The following is a 14,517-nucleotide window of genomic DNA, read 5'->3' as shown; positions in this document are numbered from 1 at the left end:
AAAGAAAAAAGGTGATAAAACATTTATCTGTCACACAATTGAATCTGTCTCCCGGCTAATGCCATAAAACAAGACCCACCATTTGTGGAAAACATAAGTCATCACTCAAAACTGGGGTAGAGGCTACTTTCATCATCATGGCTTCAAATAATTACATCAGGTCGTGTCTTATTGAGTACATGGTGCTCTGGCTCCTCCTGACAGTGTGACATTTTGATCGCAGTTCAAAAGGGCCGCTGCCTGTCCATGATTGAAGCTCACAGCCCTGCTGCTGTCTCAGGAGTCCAGATGTTCAAAGACACCGGGGGTGTTAGCCACACACACAAATGGACAAAGTCTCCTTTCATGTGTTCAGATCAACTTATTCGCAAGCACTTCTCTGTGGATGGAAAGCTCTAAAAGAAAATACAGTCATTACATAATGTGTTATCCACAACTTACAAAGTTTAACCTTCAGTAGGTCTGACCCCATGAACTAATAGATTTACGAGGAATATATAAGGGCTATTGTACAACAGTGAGGTTTTAAATAAACATGGCAGTCAGGTTCAATTTTTAGCTACTATATAGAATTGCAGTGAGTGAAATCACCCCATTTTCAAACTGATCAATCCTGATTTGTGACCAGCAGTTTACAATTTCAAAAATCCCACTGAGAAATGCCAGGTAGCACTGAAAAAAAATCTCTTTGGTCAAAACGTATCTGCTGTGTGTAGACAACAGACCCCTGGTTCTGGGAACCATTACCCTTCTTGTGAAAATGGTGAGGTGTAAAAAAAAAAAAACAGAAAACCTTCAGAAATACTGCATAGACATTCCTCCATACTGCTGTCAGAAATGATTAGGACTCATTCAAAGCAAATATGAAGAAACGGAGGATGGTGCAAGACCTTCATGGAGTGAATGTTCAGCAAGAGGATGCGCATCAGTAGGATGGAGTGTTTCTCCACTAAAGAAATATCTCAGTTTCATCAGTGAACAGGATGGAGAGGGCATATGAGGGAACTGAAAAACAGTGAGTCATAGCAAAGATGGTGCAGAATGAAGACAAAGCTTCACACTTATTATCCTGTCCAGACAAACCACCTTCAGGACCCTGGAAACAAAAAAAAGGAATGTAGCGTGCGGCCCTCCACACACTAAAACACACAAACACACCCACACCCAGATAAACTAGGCTTGTCAAAACAGAGTTTTGTGTCACCCGGTTCCAGCTCATGAGAGGAACCCAGAAGCATGCGATGTGGTCAGACTCATTACTCCACTGAGCTGCAGCTGTACCTCACTTCCACCAAAAGCATTCCCGCCTCTCTCTCAATCTTTGCTCCGCTATCACAAGTTGCTCTTCAGTGAGCTTCTTGTTGTTCTGTTGCTTTCGTACTTCTTGCTCACTCTCCTGCAGCCGCTCTGTGATTTTGTCTGTGATGATCCTCTTGTCATTCTGATCTTCATGAGCTACAAGCTCCTTCCCCCTCTTACACGGGCTTCTTCTTTAACCCTAATCTGCTTTATGCAAATAACAGAGAATACACATTCTGATCACATAAGATCAAATGGAGGTGCTTCATGATTAATTCAACCTGGTTGTGCAATTTTGTAAAACTGTAAATAAAACAGAAATTTAAAGTTTCCATGATTTTGCTTATAAAATGAAACAATAATAAATAAATAAACTTATTGACTGCTAACAGTCAGCTAATTGTTTCAGCTGTAAATTGCTACTTTACAGCTGATTTGGTTTTCTTATGCAGAGGGATTCCTGGCTCAGGTCCTTGCTTACTAAGCACAGTTGGACTGTACAGAAAAAAAGCTCATAGGCAGCATATTTTTAGGTTTCGCACTGCAGTGCTGTGATATTGATAGACTCTGAGCAGAAGGAGGAGTCAGATCTTAAACTACAAATGCTTTGCTCCTATAGGTTTAAGGAGCGATGTAAGCCCCATTTAAAAATAGAGGCAAGAAAATGATAGAAATTCTGAAAAGACTTTGGTTACAGATGAAAAAAGATTTTAAATGCAACGTTTCAGCTTGAAATAGATCCTGAGCTTCACCCTTCAAGCTTGTCAGAAAGGAACACCCTCACCATCCCTCGTCAAAAAAAAACAACTGAAAAATTCAATCTCAGAGGGGCTCACACTCCAACAGCCACAGCATCTACAGAGACATAACCACCAGGGACTGAAACTGTTAGGAAGTCAGATCAAAAAGAGGAATATTATGAGTGTAGCTGAGGGATGAGGCATGCAAACTGAGCTGAAACCATGCCAAGAGAAACACTCCGAGCTGCAGAGGAGGAGAGAGCTGAAATATCAACCTGAGGGAGGAGATCCTGGCCCGGGGAGGCAGCTGGCCTGCTTCGAGCTGGGCAAACACCTACATACCAGCTATTCCCTGCAGCACAGGATAAATGTCTGTATACATTCACTTTCGATTTTACTACAAATTTAATTGGTTTTGTTCCTTATTTAATGACCAATTTAAAAAAAAAGCAGAAATAAAAAGAAGGAATACATCAACTAGCAAATTAGCAGGAAAAACAGCAAATAACAAGCCACTTTCCCTCAGGAATGTTTGAGATACATTAGCATTTATTACGAAAATAATGATTCCTCTAAAAATCTGAGATGTGCTTTGAGAATGAAGAAAACCAGCAGACATTAAAAGATGCAGAAAACAAAACAATTTTCCCCCACATATCTTTTCTGTAAAGCTTTCACTCGAGGTATGTAAATTTGACCCCTTTCTCAATCAACTTTACTGGTTTAACTCAAACTGACTCTCAGACTAAACATCCAGTGATTAACTCATTGGTCTGTCTTGGTTCAGCTCGCTCCATCTGTACAGATGAAACAACCGAAGAGCAGAGAACCTCAAGGAAATACATCACTCAGGTTATTAACATGAAGAATCGCTTTAAGATGATGCTGCTGGACTCCACTGGGAGGTCGCGGTGACTACATTATGCGTCGGGTGACAAATCTGATCAGTGTCAGATGCTGAATGATGTGTTTCTCTCTCTTTGTGTGTGTGTGTATCTCTGTGTGTGTATTGGGGAATTTTTCTGCCATAAACCGAGAGCACAAATTTTCAGTCTGAAAGCAGGATTTCATATGTTTTGTTCTCAAAATTTTTAAGACTTTTGCTTACATTTTTATTTTGATAGCATATATTTCTTCTCAAAACTTGTAAAACGTCTCCTCACTCTCAGATTTAGTTTCTGCTCGGACACTCTGCTTACTTTTGGAACGCCTTTTGGCACCATCACCTGGCAACCTCTCAGCCAATAGAATGAAAGTGTTGTATTGGATGCGTTTGTTTCCATTTAGTGGGTGTGCCTGTGTGGCTACTGCTGATTGTAGCAACCTGTGCTGTCAGCTTTCTACTCCATAGTACACTAAACATCCAACATCAGTGTGCTACTGATCGCCAACAGCCTTCTGATCTTAGGCAGGAGTTTGTTCACCCAACCAACTCCCTACATCCAGTAGGTGGCACAAGTTGCTACAATTAATAGTAGCTACACAGGCACACAAGTTTTGAGTACACAAATGACAAGTTTTGAGAAGGAAGACATGAAATCTTGCTTTCAAAATAAAAATGAAAGCAAAAGTATTCAAAGTTTTGAGACAATAGACATGACATTCTGCTTTCAGACTGAAAATGTGTTCTCTTGGATCATGACAGAAAAATTCCCCCATAGTGTGTGTTATCTACTGAATATTCGGTAGATAACCGAATATCTACCGAATATTCGAGCTCCCTCTGACCTGATGACCTTTTATAAGCCATTACCTACTGTTACAGGTTTGACCTTTGAACCTGGGCAATTAATTTGAAAGGTTCATGTCTGCAATCCACAGGTTTCACTTGTGATAACGTAAAAAAAAATTAAGTTACAGTTTAGATAAATATTAAAATGATCTGTGCAAAAGAAATTGGTTTAGTAGTTTACTTGCTAAACTGACAACTACAAAACAAATGTTTAGTTTGGTTCATGTTTTTAGGTTTTAGGCCAGGTTGATTTAAGCTCCCTAATTTATTTTTAAAGTCCCAAATCAGAAGAAAGGTAAAGAAATATTTTATTGTCTCTTTCTGATAAATTGAAGCGTCTGTCTTCCCAGATCAACAGAAAACCACTTTGATCAGCTGTGATGAAACTTTAATCCTGAGGCCCAACAGTCACATGAATAAAAAGCGACACCCATCCACACACCTGTGACTCCCCCTCCCACATTTATACCCTCACAAATGCACCAACCCGCACAATCCTGGTTGCTAATCATAGAACAAAGAGAGGCCCCAGTCAGCGGGCTTTTCCATTGATCAGCCACAAAAAGCAACAGGGATGGTCCTCAGTCAGCTTTGTTGCGCCAGGAAGGAGTTAAAGCTCAACTAAAGGTAACAGATAGAAGTCAAACGCATCAACAAAAGCCCCATATGCCTGTCTGATGTCTGCTATCAGACCTTAACACTGATGACGACCTGTTACAACATGCTACAGCAAGCTCTTTATTAAAGATAAACCTCTTTAAACAACTTTGCTCGGGTTACAGTCAGAGGGAACAAACAGATGTCTGCGTCTTCACAGAGGACTGAAAATCTCCCTTCAGCACAAATAAAAGATGGTGATCTTCCTATACAGAGCTGTGAAATCCTGTTAGGTTTTTCTTGAATGGGTTGATAGAATAAATGCACACGGGTGTTGAATATTTCCATCCTCTTTTTTCATTGTTTCTATCATCTCCTAATGCATCGTAAAAACAACACAGGAATTCCTACAGGCTTGCTTCTGGTTGTTGTGTGTTGCCTCTTCGTTTTCTCTGCGCTCACTTCAACCTTGTTGGCCTTTTCTATTAAACAGTCTGCATGCAGACACGCTCACGGCGTGGTTGAAGCTGCTTGCAAAGAGATGCAGCATGAAGCATTCTGTCTGACACATCTCTGGGTCAGACTAACACCAGAGAACAATGGATCCAAAGGAGAAAAAGAGGAGGATTTATGCGAAAGAAAATCTGCCATGCGTGCACATAAAAAACGGATCATGCATTCAAAACATGGAGCCGTCTACCCCAACGCATGACCCCCATCTTCCTCTTTGTCTTCGCAGCCACATCTGCAGCCAACAGTGTCAGGTCTCGTAGCGGCCAGAAAAACCGAAAACCTGCATCTTTCATCACACATCAGCTACTTTCACACTTCAAAGATCAAAATGGTGCATAATGGCACCTGTTTTTAAGTGCTTGCATTCGGTGGTCTTTGAATACAAAATACTATTTCCATTGATGTGTTTGCAGAAACACATCAATGTGCAAAGTACTGATGCAGGTCGTATTAGTTAAATATCCTTTCAAATAACCTACTTTAAATGTATTAAGTTAGGCAAAAGCAGACATGATAACTTTAGGGAATGATAATATTTTGAGGGCACAGAATTTGACTAAAAATTTAATCTTTTGTAAAACAATGGATATTATGAATTTCATTTAGAGATGGGATCATGCCATATTCATATTTATTTTTCACGCAAATTCATGAGAGAAAATTCCTGCTTCTCAAATTTGCCCTTTTAAAGAACTGAGGATATTCATTAGTTGCTAAAAGCAAAGTGAATTATTAAAATCTGAATATTCTGTAGTGAAATAATTCATTTATGCCGCTTCGCATGTTGGGGTTTAAACACTTCACCGAGCATCTCGTTGTCAACTGCAACAATGTAAAGCTGGACTGATGCAGCTCGAAGTAATTTCAGAGAAGTGCTTATCCTCCCATCCTCTTAGCCTCTACAATCAGGCTCACTCCGCATCAGACTCTCACCGCCGTGTACTGTGTAATACGGGCTTTGTTTGCTGGAAAATGTCATTCATATTGCGCAACAAAAGCCAAGGTGATTGCTGTCAATGTTGTCGGAAAAAGTCCAGGCGTTTCACATTTCTGTTTGGTTCAGTAGGAAATGTTCTGCCTGATAAGGTACTGAGCCGCGCTGCTTCCTTGCTGTGTTAATTACAGCATGCGGAGAGACAGCATCTAACAAAATAAAAAAAAGCATGCAAGCAAAGAACAATAGGTGAGGAAATACATAAAAATAAACGTAATAAAACCCAGAGCCTTGAATCATCCGAATGCCTAGCAGCAGTGACCTGGCACAAAGGCAATGAAATTAAGTTGACACCTTGAAATGTAATAGCCCGTTGTGTGTGTGTGTGTGTGTGGTGTGTGTGTGTGTGTGTGTGTGTGTGTGTGTGTGTGTGTGTGTGTGTGTGTGTGTGTGGGGGGTGTATGTGGGGTGTGTGTGTGTGAAAAGGCAGCTAGGATGCCCTGTTCCTTTCCCCATCATGGTGCTGACTGGTGGCAGTGGAGTGGGGGCAGGATGCACTGGAGGGTCCTCAGAGTAATCAGCAGCAGCAGGCTGAGTGCCTCCTTACTTATTACAGAAAGGTCCAGAAGGGGAGTGAATTACAGCAGCTCTGCAACACCTCAGGATGGCCAGAGTGCTGAAAACTACATGACATCACCGCCCCTTCAACCTCAACTTTATACACAAGAGGAAAGTCACGGAGAGAGAGAGAGAGAAACCACAATCAGCTCGAGCAAAGGAAATATGGAAGTAAACAAGAGACGCATAACTGATGGCGGCTATTAGCTGATCGGGATGAGATTTAAGACAGGGCGGACCAGCCGGGTCCCAGAGCGGTCTCTGCTGACCACACTCCCCATTTAATCTGGGCTGACAAGATGAGTACAGCAGGCGAGGAACCACGTTCCTCCATTGACAGCTGGAAATAAATGGCAACATCCAAGCAACAAAGGGGGGAGGGGGCTTTATGTCAAGCCTTATAATGATTCCTTTTCCTGCTCTGCTGGACAAACCTTGTGATCCAGCCAGGTAATGTAAAGATCTGACTGAGATACAATAAAAAAATAAAGAAACTGCTGTCCAACAGGGAACAAAGAGTAAAAACGATCAAATCTGACTCTCCTCTAAAAATGAGTGTTTGAAATTCTCCCAATTCCCAGTAATGCTCTCATATTTAAATTGTTGATATGAATAAAAGGGTAAAGGTTTGCGAGTCAAACCCTGAGAGCTTTATGATAGTTTGGTTTCACCTCAGCTTGTGCAGCGCTTACTGAGAAAATTTAATTACGTCTGTTTAAATTAGATTTTCAAAAATAGCTCAAAGCCTAAAGAGTTATTATATATTTTTTATCAGCTTGATTACTGGGAGTTCCAATGTAGTGCGTGAAGGTTCAAAAGTAAAACACGATAATTACATTTCAACTGATGTAATGTAGACATTTCCAAATGGCGGTATGTGACTTTTATATAGAATTTTTTTTTTACATGTTAGTTTTAACTGTCACTGTGTCGTGATGCCATAGTACGGGCCAGTGCTTCTATTGCCTTCTGCAGAAATACCCTGCTTGGCTTGATCAGATATAACCAATCAACAGAGGAAGGTGCTGTCAATAATGCTTGTGTATGCTCCTGGTGGAGAAAGAACATATTGTTACAGGAAAACTGTTTATGTGGCCATGATAAAAAGGCTGAGAATTCTAGTGGAAAACTAGATATAGCATGGCAGAGAGCAATGGGGGAGGGTGTGGGCAGCATGTACAGAAGAATGATTGACAGCATTAAGAGAGTCCTCCCGGTTCTGACTGTCTTTTTCTGACCAAGTTGTGTATTTCTGCATATCGGAGTCCTGCCTGGTAGAAGGCAGGAGAGCTTGTCTTTTTCACAGATCATCTGTCTCATGCTATGCTCACATGACATAATTTACTCTTTTAACAAATACGTAGAAAAAAAACATCTTTTTTTATAAAAGTTACATACCCCAGCGTTAGTGTATAAGCTCAGAATTAGTGAGGGAGGGCAGGTGGAATATTTTATACCAGTGCGTGGAAATTACATGATGACTGCCTTGCTTCAAACAAGTACACGTTTTACAGAATCTGCTTGACCTACAACGACTTTCAGAGCAATGGTCTTGTCTGGGAGTGAAATGGTTTTCAGACAAACATTTGAACTTGTGGTTTGGGACAAAACCAGGTGATCTTGACACCAAGCAGATCTTTGGCAGCTGCAGGCTAATGCAGCCTGCTGTAGACATACAGGCATATATAGGCAGTGGATTCATTACCCAGACACATTCTCAGCTCCTACACCACTATTTGTTCCAGCTTATTACCGTCCCACTGATAACAAAATTTATTATCTTCAGCTTTATGTACACATGTTATGGATACCTGCGACTAAGAGGATGCTGTGTTTTTGTTTTTGACTGCTGCACTGAAATGTTTTCAAATGCAATTGTCAGCCAATCAACCTGAAACGTCACGTTTTAGACGTGTGACACATCACAGGACTGGTGGGTTGACAATTTGATTACCATTCATACTCTGGATGCAGGTTAGTTGATTTCTGATCAAGATGACAAGAAAATCAATGAGTATAAATTAATGAGTGGTCAATTTGAAATGTGTGCATAGTGACATGTTGCTAAGATAAATGTAACATCTTTTTTTATTTTCAGAAATAAGAATCCCAGGGTTTTACATAATTTGTATGGTTTGCAGAGACTTTTAAAGAAGAAACATCTCCACTTGGATTAAAATGCAAATCAGTGTTCAAATCAATCTACTGCAAAACATGTTTATGACTGTCACAGATTCAGGAAACATCAGTCAACACGGCTGTGTCTGCTGAATCTTAACTTTTCTAATAATTAATTCGATTTACTGTGGTCAGTAAGTAGAAGGTGGTAGTTTGAGTATAAGTGATCTAGAGCTTGACAGTTTATAATCAAATCATGACTTTTATGTTTCGGAGCAATAAGACCCAAATTCATAAAAGGTTACATTTGTGTGTATTGAACTGCCCCGGCTTCGGATTGCATGCAGACCGAGTAGGTCTTCCTATTAATAACAGGTTTCAAGGTTATGACAGGGTACTTATACTGTATGCTCTTTATAAACATGACAACCAGCTATTTTCTGTCCTGACAGATGTGAAGTTGCACAATTGAAGCTCTGTGTGTCAACAACCTGTTGAAAGAAACTTTTATTGCCAAGATTAACCTGTCTGCTCTTTTATCATCCCTCCTGTGTCCAACAGCTATTTCTTTACTGCTGGTTCCAAATCTGAAGCATATGATTTAAACCGTTGTAGGCATTTAAACTCATATTTAAGTCTTTAAATGGGATTAAGAACTATTGTGGCACTTTGAGATGAAAAATGTTTCTCTCAGGTCCATATGTACAGATTTTTCTCAGCTAAGATAGAGCACAGGGATGTCATCTAGGTATTCATGCTCTACAAATTAGGAGTTTGATTGGAAAGTCACTCGATAAGGTTTCGCACCAACTTGACACCGGGGTGGAACTGCTCCGACTCCGTCTAGAGGCAGTGACTGAACGCGACGCTAACACTTCTTTCATCTGTCTGCTTTGATGTTCTGAATCATGAGCGGCTCCACAGGCGCAGCACTTTTAAAAAATATTATGTCAACTTCCCTGACAAACACGTCCCGATTCACAACATGAAACAGACGGAGAGCTTTTGCATCAGAAATCATGACAACTCTCCAAATCCATGCTGTGGATTGCACTTATGTGTGAGTGCGACCGTTGTGTCAGTGTGCTTAGACTTAAGACCTGTTGCCAGGAAACTGCATGGGCCTAATAAGTCAGTTAATTAATGATAATTCACACCAGCTTGCTGGAAAACCAATGGCTCAGCCATATATGGTGTTTCTTTTTGCAGCCAAAACTAAACCTGCAGGTCACATTTTCCCTGAAATGTGACCAGAAGGACAGTGTATTAAGCACATTTTTGTCCAAAAATAATTTAATAATTTGAGTACAACTGCACTCATTTACTCTGGGAATATTCCTTTTTTTCCCCTTCTTTAAAAAACTAGGTAGAAAAAAAAGATAGAATTTGTGAATGAAAGTATTCTGTTGGTTTTGACAGCAGAGTGCAAAGAGAGAATTTAAAAAGTTAATGCTAGCTCCCTTTTACCTTGAAAGTTGTATGTTGGATCTTGGATTGATGCCAAATCCAGCCTGTTCATGATCCTGTTTCAGTGGTGAAAATCTGTTGGATTAATGATTGTTGTGCTTGAACCAGGCAAAGTACTAGGTCATGTTTAAAAAAAAAAAAAAGATTCATGCCCAACACGTGACCAAGTTCTGATTTGTTTTAGACCACTTTCAGACAGGCAGCAGTGAAAAGAATGAAATAAAATGCTATTTGGAGCTGCTGATGTTTCAGCTGCTACTTCCCGTCACTACAGTTATGAAAGTCAAAGTCTTATTCTTACAGCATTTAGAAATGTCTCAGCAGGCACCAAACAGCAAAGTTAATTATAATTTTGTTGGCAACAATTTAAAAAGTAACACACATGGTTACGGTCGCATTGCAGTTGCTATGTGAAACACACAACAAAATGGATCTCATCAAAAATATGAATAGTGTTTTAAGCCTGCAGTGAGAAAGCAATGCAAATCCATTGATAATGTATTTTGACAACATATTTTTCAGCATTTTCTGCTTTAAACACTGTTCCACCATTTTCATTTACAGGGCTTCCAAAGAGAATAATTAAGATTGAATAGGAAAGATGTGAATAAATAATGTAACGGCAATAAAACATCTAACTTTAGCAAAAAGTGCAAATTTGTAAATAATTACACTTATTTGTGACTTAATACATTACCTGTATTACATTGAATAACTCACAGCTAACATGCTACTGTCTCACGTAGAGGAATGCTTCTTCTCAGTAGAATTATTACTCCACCTGAACTAAAGATGAACGAAAGACCTCCTTTATTAGTCAGAGCTGGAAAGAAAGAAAGGAATCAGAGTTTGGAACATTTTCCTGCAGCTGTGTTTTGGTGACATGTATAAATTCTCAACATCTCTGCTCTGCCTTGTCAGGGCTCTGAGCTCATCCTTTTCATTTGCCAGTGATCATTCATTCCCAGGGACAAATAATGGAAAGAATAGTCCCTTTGGCCTTGCATCTAGAACATTTTTTTTTCATCTTTTCAGTATTTCAGACGTTACTTCATGCATTTCATTTGTGTTGTGAAGCTAAATCACACATCCTGACAAGAAATGTCAAGGTGGCATGGGTGGGAGACAAAGACGGCTTTGAAAGTACCAGCCTTACCGGCAGAAATCCAGAAATTGCAATGCCAAAAAGATTTTACAAATACGCTGTACTACAAAAAGTCTTCACGCAGCTGTTGTATTTAATATGATGTTTTCAGATGTAATGTTTTCAACTCTTCCAGGAAGACTGTACACAAGATCTAATTGCTTCTACATTGTTATGATACCAGCAACAGATGGATTTTATGCTATTCGCTACCAAAAATGTGATTGGAAGACCTGAAGTCAATGGTTTGGATGGGTGAGCAAATACATTGAGGGAGCAATGTCATGTTTTTTTTTTTTTAAATAGTCAACAAACATTCAAATCCATTTAACTGCTTTTTCTACCTGCAGCTTTTTGCACAAATAAGGTTCACCAGTGGGATTGTTTGGAACCAAGTGCTCTTCAACCAGGCTGTTTAATAGCACTGCACAAAGCAAAGCTTCATTAAACTTCCAATACGATGAATCGCAACAGGATTTCTTCTCCATCCAACAACCATCAGGAAACAAAGACATAGTTGACTAACAGCTAATGGCTTTCATGCTGCCAAATTTACTCCAAAATGGGTCTTTGCCAATAACATAATAAGTCCCTGTACACCATTTTTTAAAATACACACAGAAGTTCACATGCGCGAGAAGATTAGTGCAGAATTTGCTGACGGTCGATGTTGGAAACGGAGCAGAGAAAAGCTTCCACAGAAGTAATATCGACAATACCGTCTAAAGATGCTTGTGCTGAAGCCCAGTGTGTAGATTTGAGTATTTAATGTGCTGCACTGATAGAACGGTGCACATAAAGAAACACAGACAAACAATTTCTTCTTTCAAACAACCTGGGTGGATTTGGAGTATAAATAAAGGAGAAAATCCTGCTTAAGGCAATGAGGGAAGAGACATAGAATTATCTGAGAATGAATAACTCTGCACTGTAAAAGATATCTGCTGTAACATCTTCTAGCATACAAAGAAGTAGGGTGCCTGTGAGCATTGTTACATTGGAAGACAACGTGCGATTTCGTGTGCATTTCAGCTACTGACAGCTGCAGAGGCCTTTTGGCCCGCTCAGTAACACTGGCATCCAACACTGAACAAAACCTGGCAACGCAGCAGGACTCTGAGCCAACAGGTAAAGCTGCAGCTGAGCAAGCCCTGTGCAGCCTCCAGCTTTTAGCACCGTCCATTGTTCCAGTCCTGCCTCACCTCTTCCTCACCCAAATCACAAAGACATAAGGAGCCATAGTAATTCGTGAGGCGTTCCTAAATGTTTTGAGGATTTAGCTGGCTGATAGAAAGAGGAAGATATTTGTAGGATTAGCGGCGTTTAAAATTGTACGAGTATTGAGTGTGATATAATGCTCTCCAAGAAAAGACGCTGAACATCAAAGGTGTGGGGAAAATGTTTTGTTTTTTTTTTATCTTCAATGTTAAAAATCGGGATCTGGGAGGCAGATCCGCTGATGTACAAACTGCACGGGCAGAAACTGTGTGTTCGTGTTTCTAAATGCGTGCAAGTGTGAGCGAGTGTTTGGTGGAGGAGGAAGAGAACGGCCACGCTGAGCTCAGCAGTCACTGCTCTGTGTAGGAGGTAAAGATTACGCTTTCGCTCGCTGCGACTGTGATGAAATCCCACAACGCCCGTCCTCACAGAGATCCTTAATGACGTCCCACCGTGTCTGCAAACACACACGCACACAAACGTGCTTTATGCATAAGTTACGCATTTGTTGCCACCACTCTTACCAGCGCAGTTCATCATCATAGCAGAAGGTGCAAGGTTCAGCTTTAACGGTCTCACGAACCGCATTCACTCAGTCAACCCACAAATATTTGTCATTGTGCTGCTTCACATGGAGATCCAACCTAAATAAAACCCGTAACTAGATTTATCAATGGTAACGGGTAATCCAGGTATCCAGGTAAATTGCCTTCTTTTTAATTTCACGCATTCTGGGACACATTTGCTCACACTGTGAAATGAAATAAGGTCCTCTAAAAGTAGAAACAGGTTATCTCCAGAGATTACTAGTCCAACACAACATGAGATTGGTTTTATTCTGGTAGAATATCTAAACAGAGAAGCAGAGACTTTTTAATTTCAGCTGATTAAGATGTTTTGATTTTTACTTTTGCATTAAAGCAAAAGTAAATTCACACCAGGTCCCTGATAATTAGGAAATTATTAGGCTCTCAGTAGTTTGCAGTTTTGATGTGTAATTTGGGGGAGATTTCTCTCCCCCAGTCACCAGACGGGGAGCTGGTCACAGTAACTGGATGCTGCCACCACCGTGGCTTATGATTATTGCTGCTAATGGGCTATTTGGTTGTTTTGTTTTTTTCAGCACTTGACTGTGCAGCTCTGTTCAACAGCACTGTTTTATTTTTCTCAAACATGCATCCTGCACCACTCTGAAAGGAGTGACTCATGCAAAATATTTCATTTTCTGAATTGGTTTACAATTTGTTAAGTTTCATGCATCTGACTCAGAATCAAAACGTGTTTGGCACATTGTAAGTAATTTGTTCATTCTATAGCTGTTTCATAAAAATAATTCCTTCCTTTTCATTGAATGAACAACTTAAAAGCTTTTTTTAGCCACATTGTTCAATCTGAACCAACACTTCAGTTTGCTTCATTTTGTGCAGTCCCAACATGAACACCCTTCATTTTCTTGTTATCTTGATTGTTAGAAGATGAGGTGAGGAAATGTGCATCTCTCAGGTCGTGCATGGAATTTTTCCCATTCTTTAAAGTTGACTTTATAGATCCTGTTCATCTCCAGCTTTCTAGGTCTAACTCTTTCAGTTGTCAAATTTATCCTCCATGTTTCCACTTTCCTGTCAGCTGCAAGGACCAAAAAAAAAAAAAAAAACAATTTGGAAAAGTGGTTCATGGTCAAAAGAGGCACATATCTGTTGTTCAAGACCAAAGTAGATGGTTGCAATGATGTCTGGATTCAGTGAAATGTTCGATTAGGCTTGGTCTGATACTTTTTTGTCGTGTAACTGCATACTTTTATCTTTAGATGGCAATTCTGGATAACATTCTGTTATTTAAGTGGCTTAAAAAAAACAACAACAAAAAACTTGGTATTTCAGACCCCATTAGTTGCAGAACCCCTGAATGTCAGAATGCATCAGATTTTAGTGCCTAAAGAAGCGCAACAAGCTGACAGATCTTAAACACCCTATGCACAGGACTTTAGCCAATCACATCCAAGCACTGAAGGAGAACGTCCGCTGACCTTTGAACCCTGACCCCTGTGATTACACACCGTTCCCCTGTAACTATACCCACCCACACATACACTAAGACAAAGAGGCATTGCTTTCCTTCATTCTCAAACACACACTCA

General features: G+C 40.1%; 1 protein-coding gene across 1 annotated transcript in view; it reads right to left on the bottom strand.

Annotated features, from left to right (window-relative positions):
* Positions 1 to 14,517, bottom strand: part of fam189a1 (family with sequence similarity 189 member A1) — an 81,990-nt gene that overhangs the window by 66,695 nt on the left and 778 nt on the right. The gene's annotated exons all lie outside the window — the stretch shown is intronic.

The sequence above is a fragment of the Poeciliopsis prolifica genome, unplaced genomic scaffold (genome assembly GCF_027474105.1).
Source record: "Poeciliopsis prolifica strain line A6 unplaced genomic scaffold, Auburn_PproV2 SCAFFOLD021, whole genome shotgun sequence".
In the NCBI taxonomy this organism is placed as follows: Eukaryota; Metazoa; Chordata; class Actinopteri; order Cyprinodontiformes; family Poeciliidae; genus Poeciliopsis; species Poeciliopsis prolifica.
Note: the sequence above shows the minus strand (reverse complement) of the source record. Positions and strands in the feature narration are given on the sequence as shown.